Source organism: Pistacia vera, unplaced genomic scaffold (assembly GCF_008641045.1).
Source record: "Pistacia vera cultivar Batoury unplaced genomic scaffold, PisVer_v2 Contig14, whole genome shotgun sequence".
NCBI lineage: Eukaryota > Viridiplantae > Streptophyta > Magnoliopsida > Sapindales > Anacardiaceae > Pistacia > Pistacia vera.
Genome location: NW_022195466.1, coordinates 389,271 through 398,216, shown reverse-complemented (window position 1 = coordinate 398,216; position 8,946 = coordinate 389,271). Strand labels below are relative to the sequence as shown.

Here is an 8,946-nt window from a genome sequence, read left to right as displayed (position 1 = left end):
ATCAAATGTAATATCTCCTATAATACAAGGAATAGTAAAACTCCCTGGATCTTTGAGCTTTGGAGGTAGCTTCTTTTAGAGGATGGCACTACACTCCTCCATGAGCATCACCGTTTCCTTATCATCTAACTTCCTTTTGTTTGATAAGATTTCCTTCAGGAACATTGCATAACTCGGCATCTGCTGCAATGCATCTGCAAAAGGAATGTTAATATGAAAATTTTCTTAAAATTTCAATAAACTTTGAAAATTGCTTATCCTGATTCTTTTTCTTCAATCTCTAAGGAAAAGGCACGGGTGGGGTGTGATGTGCCAACTCTGGTGGTATCTCAAGAAATGGCAATTTCTCCTTCTTCTTTTGCCTTTCATCCTTTTTCTTTTTCTCTTCCTCCAAACCACTTGGTTTCTCTTCAGCAACTATCTCTTCATCAACTTCCTTATCAGAAGCTTCATTTCCGGTTTGCTCAACCTCCTTGGTAGCTTGCTCTACCTCTTCCAAAACTGTCCTACTTCTCAACATTATGGCATTCGCTTGCTCACGTGAGTTAGTTACTGTATTGCTTGGTAAGGAACCCTGCGGTCTCTCATTAAGCTTTTCGACCAATTGGCCCATCTGTACCTCAAGATTCCGAATGGACACCCCTTGATTTCTAAAATTCGTCCTCGTCTCATCCATGAATCCCGTTGTCTCCTACATAAATTTCCCAAACATATCTTCCAACTTTGTCACTCTTTGATATCTCGGTTGATTAGTCACCCCTGGTTGGTTATTTGGAACTGTCCTCTGGTTCCATTGGTTATTTTGCTGGTTCTGATTTCCCCAAGCCAGATTTGGATGATTTCTCCACCCCGGGTTGTATGTGTTGGAGTATGGATTGTTTGGTTGTCTCTGATTTCCTATCAAGTAATTCACTTGCTCCGTTGATGAAGATGACGAAGCAAATGTGTTCCCAACTTGACACTCGCTGCTCACATGGTTTCCTGCACAAAAATCACACGTTAGTTGAGGTGCTTGAATAGAGTTTACCTGCATAGTTCCCAACTATTTTTGAAGTGCAGTGAGTTAGGCTGAGATGGTTGTGAAGGCATCAACTTCATGAAGACCCGAAGATTTCCTTGTTGTTGCTGTCTCATCTGGTCTTTGATAGTTGTCGCTTGCCAAAACCTCAAGCAACTCATAGGCCTCTTCTGGTGTCTTATTCTGCAAAGCCCCTCCTGAAGCTACATCCACAATGGTTTGCACATTACCCATCAATCCATTGTAGAAAGTTAGGACTTGAAGCCAAACTGGCAACCCATGGTGTAGACATTTCCTCATCAACTCCTTGTATCTCTCCCAAGCCTCATACAATGACTCGGACTCATCTTGTAGAAATGATGTGATGTCATTTCTCAATTTTTTTGATTTACCTAGAGGAAAGAACTTGGTAAGGAATTTATGTGCTAGATCATTCCAAGTTGTTATACTTCCCAGTGGTAGTGCCATTAACCACCCCTTGGCTTTATCCCCCAATGAGAATGGGAATAATGTCAACCTAATGGCGTCATCCGACACTCCATTTGACTTGAAGGTGTCACAAATTTCAAAGAAATTTGCAATATGCTGATTCAGATATTCCTTCAAATCACCATTAAATCTAACCGACTGCTGGATCATTTGGATGATTGCCGGCTTGATCTCAAAGTTGTTTGCTTGCACAGTATGTCTACTAATACTCGACCCACTACCATTCACTGTGGGAACTAAAAATTCCCTCAGTGTCTTGTTTTCTGGTTCAGCCATTTCAGCAACTATTTCTTCTGCTTCAACAACTAAATCCTCTCTTTCTCTTCTCTCTCTGTTACGTCGTCTAACGGTTCTCTCAATCTCAAGATCAACAGGAACCACTAGTTGACGTCTCGTTCTTCGCATAAACTGCAAAAACAGAATTAAAGGAAAGTGACATCACAAACCAACTAAAAATTAAAAACAGAAAATAAAAACTCCAATCTAGCTAACTATAGACAGACTCAATGTTAACTTAAAACAAATCCCCGGCAACGGCGCCAAAAACTTGATGCGTGTTTCATACAACATGTAATAAGTAGCAAGTATACTAATCGCACAAGTAATATAATGATGAGTAAGTATCGTTCCCACGAGGATTGTTAGCTAAGCACTAAGTATTCTACCGTTTTCCAGTTGGAGCAACCGAAATCCTTGGATTGATGGGAGCTATTTCTAATTAAACTGAACAATAAATTTTAAAATAAAGTTATCTATGAATGCAAGATGAAAATCACGGATAGTAATCAATTCAAGTCAAACGGGTAAGGTTTTGACTTCATTCGGATTTTATGGGTTAAACCTAAAAATTACACTACATTCGCATTCATATGCATTGATTGTAAACCGAACTCACTAAGGTGTTAAACATACCTTCTCAGGCTATGTTTTCCTATTCTTCCTTTTTAACCTTCCACACCCAACAAATTGAAAGTTAATAAATCCAAACTCATTAAGCAAAAGAATCCTACAATGATTTCATTAATTCTTGAATCTATCTCTAGCATCCAATACTATAATGGTGATTACCCAAGAAGCCTAACATGAATTATTTCTCAATCTCATAATGTTCATCACATAAAACATTTAAAACTATGAGTAAACACACAATCAAAGCATAGTCATATGAACATAACATGATCAATAACTTAACCCATTAGAAATCCGAATTACAATCAAAACTGTCACGACCGGGGGCTATCCTCCATCTTGCCCTACTGCGGGCTCAGGTGCTTTCCCCACTCAGTCGGACTCATAGGAATATCCCCACCCCTACAAGTGGGTTTCTTTCGCCTTCCCCACCTCTTGAACACAAGACCTACAAGCTAAGTACTTGTGACAAGAGAGATGAGTACCATCAGGCTGAGTGGGGAAAGCACCTGAGCCCGCAATAGGGCAAGATGGAGGATGGCCCCCGATCGTGACAAAAACCCTAACCCAAAATGGGTTAGTTCATAGCTAAATTAACACTACAAATATGAAAAATGAAAATAGCCAAGTTCAACATAATGAAAAATAAGAGAGAGGACAAGAAATCTCCCCAAATGATGAAACCTTTGGTTAAAAATCCAATCTTCCCCCTTCTAATCGCTAAATTTCTCCAAGCTTAATCAAAAATAATGAAAAAGTGGCTAACCCTACTTCTTGGACGACCCTAGGCAAAAAGGTTAAGTGTTCCTTTTATACCTCGCCTCAAATTTCTCAGAAAAACCCGCACAAAGTAAAACTGTGCTTTTTACAAAACTGGAATTTACGACTGTCGTCGCGGCAAAGAAGAAATCTCACCGCGGCGAAGAAAGAAGCAGATTTGTTCATGTCTGGCATACTTCGCCGCGGCAAAGGACAAGTCTTCGCCATGGCGAAGCTTCTCGAAAATTTCTGAAATTACAGAACTGCCACTCTGCTTGCATCTTCGATTCTCAATGCTTTTCCTTTGGAACAAGCCTCATCGTGCTTTATTCTGTTTCAGAACTCACTTAACTTCTGAGATCCGCTAACTTCTGAGTCACAAATAACCAATTTTGTCCTCATTTGCTAAAAAATGCCCATTCTAACCTGAAACATGAAATGCAAAGAATTAAGCAACAATTCAGGTCAAAATGCACCAGAAAGTACCTGAAATCCGAATAAAAAGTCAAATGAAAACTGTATAATCCACCGATTATCAACTGTGTGCCGTCAAAGTCTATAGATAAGACTCCATATGAGCTATGGAGTCGGCGAAAGCCCAACTTATCTTATCTAAGGATTTGGGGTTGCGAAGCTTATGTTAAGAAATTGACTTCGAACAAGCTGGGCCCAAAATCCTGTAAATGTATATTTGTGGGTATCCAAAGGAGACCAAAGGATACTATTTCTACCACCCAGAAGAGCGTAAAATTTTTGTTGCTCGATCTGGTGTCTTCCTAGAAAAGGAATATTTTCTAAGAAGTACTAGTGGGAGAAAAGTAGAACTCGATGAAGTTCTAGAACCACAAGGTATACTAGACGAAGGACGGGATGATGTGCCACAAGAAGTGGTTGAGCATCATGAGGAGGTTACTCCACAACTTGTGGATCAAAGTGAACTACCTCAAGTAGCACAGGAGCTACGTAGATCTGGGAGAGTACGCCATGAGCCCGAGAGATACGGTTATCTCGTGACTCAACATGGTGACGTACTGGTCTACCAAGACGATGAACCCAGAACCTACGAAGACGCTATATCGGATCCAGATTCCGTTAAATGGCTTGAAGCCATGAAATCTGAGATGGACTCCATGTACCAGAACCAAGTGTGGTCTCTGGTGGAACCACCTGAAGGGGTAAAACCCATAGGGTGTAAATGGGTCTTCAAGAAGAAGACTGACATGGATGGCAACGTGCATACTTATAAAGCACGGCTGGTTGCCAAAGGTTTCAAACAAATTCATGGCATTGACTATGAAGAAACCTTTTCGCCGGTTGCCATGATTAAATCCATCCGGATTATGCTTGCAATTGCTGCATATCATGACTATGAGATTTGGCAAATGGATGTCAAAACTGCTTTCCTGAACGGAAACCTTGAGGAGGATGTGTATATGACACAACCTGATGGTTTCGTTCTTGATAGTCAAGCTAATAAGGTATGCAAGTTGCAGAGATCCATTTATGGACTCAAGCAAGCTTCAAGGAGCTGGAACATTCGTTTTGATGAGGCCGTAAAAGAATTCGGTTTTATCAAAAACGAAGATGAGCCCTGTGTTTACAAGAAAGTGAGTGGGAGCGCAGTAGCATTCCTAGTGTTGTATGTCGATGACATACTTCTGATCGGGAATGATATACCGAACTTGCAGTCGGTAAAGACTTGGTTATCCAAGTGCTTCTCCATGAAAGACTTAGGGGAAGCAGCCTACATCCTTGGTATAAAGATCTATCGTGATAGATCGCGTAGGTTGCTTGGCCTAAGTCAGAGTGCATATATTGACAAAGTACTGAAACGATTCAGTATGGAAGAATCCAAGAAAGGATTTCTTCCGATGTCACATGGTGTTTATCTCTCTAAGGAATTGTGTCCTAAAACACAAGATGAGAGAGATAGGATGAAGAGGATCCCATATGCATCAGCAATTGGATCCATCATGTATGCCATGCTATGTACTCGGATTGATGTCTCATGTGCTTTGAGCACTTGTAGTAGATATCAATCGGATCCAGGTGAGCGTCACTGGATGGCTGTCAAGAATATTCTTAAGTACTTGAAGAGGACTAAGGATATGTTCTTGGTTTATGGAGGGGAAGATGAGCTCACTGTAAGAGGATACAGTGATGCTAGTTTCCAAACGGACAAAGACGATTATCGATCGCAATCAGGGTTTGTATTTTGTCTCAATGGCGGTGCAGTGAGCTGGAAGAGCTCCAAGCAAAGCACTGTAGCGGACTCTACAATGGAGGCTGAGTATATTGCATTGTCAGATGCGGCCAAGGAGGCAGTCTGGATTAAGAAGTTCATCACTGAACTTGGTGTGGTTCCTACGATTGTTGATCCTATAGACATCTATTGTGACAACAATGGAGCAATTGCTCAAGCTAGGGAACCACGGTCTCATCAGAAGTCCAGACACATACTCAGACGATTCCATCTCATCAGAGAGATAGTTGAGAGGAAAGACGTGCAGATTAGTAAAGTGCATACTGACGACAATCTCGCAGATCCACTGACAAAGCCTCTGTCGCAGCAGAAGCATGAAAGGCACTTGAGATCATTTGGTATTAAATACATGAATGATTGGCTATAGTGCAAGTGGGAGATTGTTAGAGTAGATGCCCTAGAGCCAATCAATTATTGTAGAATTGACTCTTTGTAATAATGTTCATTAATCAATAAAAGGCATTTTATTCTATATCGCGTAAATCATTATTATTGCAATATGTATTGATATATGTCCTTAGAATGGTAGAGCCGTGACGAGGGTATCAAGTGTTTCAAATCTTGATAGTGAGAACCCTATGAGCACATATGGTGGCCATTCTAGAAACGTCCGTAGCCCCAGTATTATTCTGAACTAAGGGCACAGATAATACGGTAAGGCTATCATAGTGTTGAACGACCCTGTCGAAAGGCAGTGACTGATCTCACTTGTCAAGGTTGTTTGGTGACAACCTGGTGCAACACATGGGTGTTTGTTGTAGGCGATTACACCACAACAAGTTCACTGGACTGACCCACCAGAGGATTCCATATGGATGGTAACCCCAGTGTCTATGGAACAAATCCTCTAACGAATGGTGTTGCATGTGATCCTTAGACTTGAGATCACCGGAGTGCCTTGTGCACCGATTGGTGTAGTTTGACACTAGCGTAACGCAGTTCTTTTCACAGCTGTCAATACGGTGGTGATTGGCTACATCAAGGAGTGTATCAAGACTATGGTGGATTGACAGAGGATTCATCACTCCTGGGTACGGGATAAATTATCTCACGTCGCAATTCAGTATATGGCAATGATGTTAAAACTGTGGCCACAGTGGGATTGAGTTGTTGCTCTATCCAGTTTATAATACAAGTCATTGGTCTAGAAACTGAATACATAATATCGAGAGTAATCGAAGGTTGACACTATTTCTATGCCTTCGTCTCGTCGAGATAACGTATGATGAAAGGATTGAATTGCACGGTAACCATATCGTTGATAGGTGGCTACTTTGCTGAACCTGAATCTATCAGGTGGCCATGATGCCTTGCTAGGAGCCAATCTTGGTCTGTGTATTAGTGAGACGATTAATTGGTGTTAATCATGACACTATAAACTGCCGATATGATGAGAAGCCTATAGGTCACACGCATAGAAGACAATTTAAGATCCAAGAAGAAACAAGGGTGTTTTCATCATTTAAGGCGAAAGGGTATTTTGGTAATTTCACAGTGCAATTAAATTTGCTAAGGTCGTAGCCCTTATTTAATTTGTTAGAAAAATTAAATAAGTGAAATTACGTTTAAATGTGTGTTCGCACATATTTAAATATATATTATCATTATTGTTAAATGTTAATATATATATATATATATATGTTTATTTAAAAATATATATTAATTGATTTTAATTGAAATAATGATGGAAAAATAAAATATTAAATTGGGAGTGTTTGGCAACATGGGCCGTTTGGGTTGGAGCCTAAGCTTATTCCGTATGGGATTAGAGCAAATTGATTAACTATAAAAAGAAAAGTGTGTGTGTTAATTGATTAATTAATTGATTTCTTCTTGAAACTAAAACACACAGCCGCCACTCCAATACACTCCCACGGCAGCAACATTCTTGGCCAAAAATCAATTCAATTGACTTGCTTTCTTCTTAATCTTGAAGCCAAAGAGGATCTAGCAAATCCATTTTTGGTTCTTTTTGAGATTGTCTTCGTGTCGACTACGCAGGTTAGATCCTACATTTGGATCGGTAGCAAAACTTTCGTCAACAAATTTGGAGGAGCCTCCAACGTGCATTTGTTTTCTTTAAACTCAAATTTATTTTTCTGCAGATTTTATTTAATATGAATTGTAAAATTATACCCTTGATCTTGGCTCATGTAAACGATCTCTATATTATATTTGTTTTGTTTCCACTACTATATGGGACTGTTTACTAACACGATCGCCATCCTGTCTTTGTGTGGATACCGAGAGTTTACTCTTATCTTAGAGTGGGAGCGATTCATATCGATTGAAGGAGTCTTTAAACACTGGTATGAAATCTGGAAACTTTATATTCAATATCATTTCATATGCAAATAATGTAAATCAGGTATAAGGTTCTTGGGTTCAATGTTGTTGTTGGGGATTTTATTTTTTGTTTCCACTGCGTAAACCCGATCAGCGACTAACATAACTGTAGGGGTCAAAAATCATTTGGGCCTCTATCAGGCCCAGACCTGCATCTTCTATCATTAAGGCCCAAGGACATGGTCCAACTCTGGTTGGGTTAGTGTGAAGTTCCATGACTCGGGCCCAAGTCGAGTGACCTGTAACGCCCACATTGAGGTACGTAACTTAACTTATGCCCTTATGCCCCTAGTTGAATTTTGTTAAAGTTATTTTGAGAAAAATGTGAAGAAAATCCCTTAAACTTTCATTAGGGGTAAAATGGTCTGAATACAATAAAAATGAGGGCATTATTGTAATTGACTAAGGGACATAGATGGAATTTTATAGAAAGTGCAAGGGCAAAATGGGAAACTACATATATATATATATATATATATGATTATGTAATAAGAGTTCAAGAGGAGAAACCCTACCACTCTATCCCTCCATTCATGCCATTCTCTACTCAAATTCGCTCAAATTTCTTCACTAGATTTCCAAGGAAATTCATAGATTTTAGGTATTTTTTAGTGGATTTTCAATCAATCCTAAGCATCCAAAGGTAAGATTCTAGCATCAAGATGTGAGATTAAATTTTAAAGTTTGAATTCTTATGGTTTTATATGCTTAGGGTTTAAGAGGAAAGGGAATTCTATCAAAGAGAGATTATAGTGTTGGAGTTGCTCAAATTCAAGGTAAGTAAATCCTACCCTAAGTATGATTTAAGTTAAGATGTGTAGAGAATTTTTTTATGCATATACATGTGTTATAAGTAGAATTGTTGATGGATTTGGTCTTGAATGATGATTAGAACCTATCCATGAGAGTTTGTGTTGGTGTAGTTGATGCTTGATGCATGTTTGGATGAAATTTGGAAGAATTGAAGTGGAAATTTTGGAGTGTGCATTTTGGGCAAATTTGGTGTTAAATATGGAGGGATTTATTCCCAATTTTTGGTGGCTTAGAAAAGAGATAGAAGTGTAGCCAAATTAGAGTTTGAGTATGCATGCAATTTGTTTGATGAAAATCCTAAGAGAAAACATGTTACCATGGCTGCCCTGTCACGTCTATGACATTCTGA

At 39.3% G+C, this 8,946-nt stretch overlaps 1 non-coding gene across 1 annotated transcript; it reads left to right on the top strand.

Annotated features, from left to right (window-relative positions):
• The first annotated feature begins 1,292 nt into the window (after positions 1-1,292).
• LOC116123066 lies at positions 1,293-1,399 on the top strand. The gene has a single exon (XR_004126991.1). It is a non-coding gene; the product is annotated as a small nucleolar RNA R71 (small nucleolar RNA).
• Positions 1,400-8,946: the final 7,547 nt, after the last annotated feature.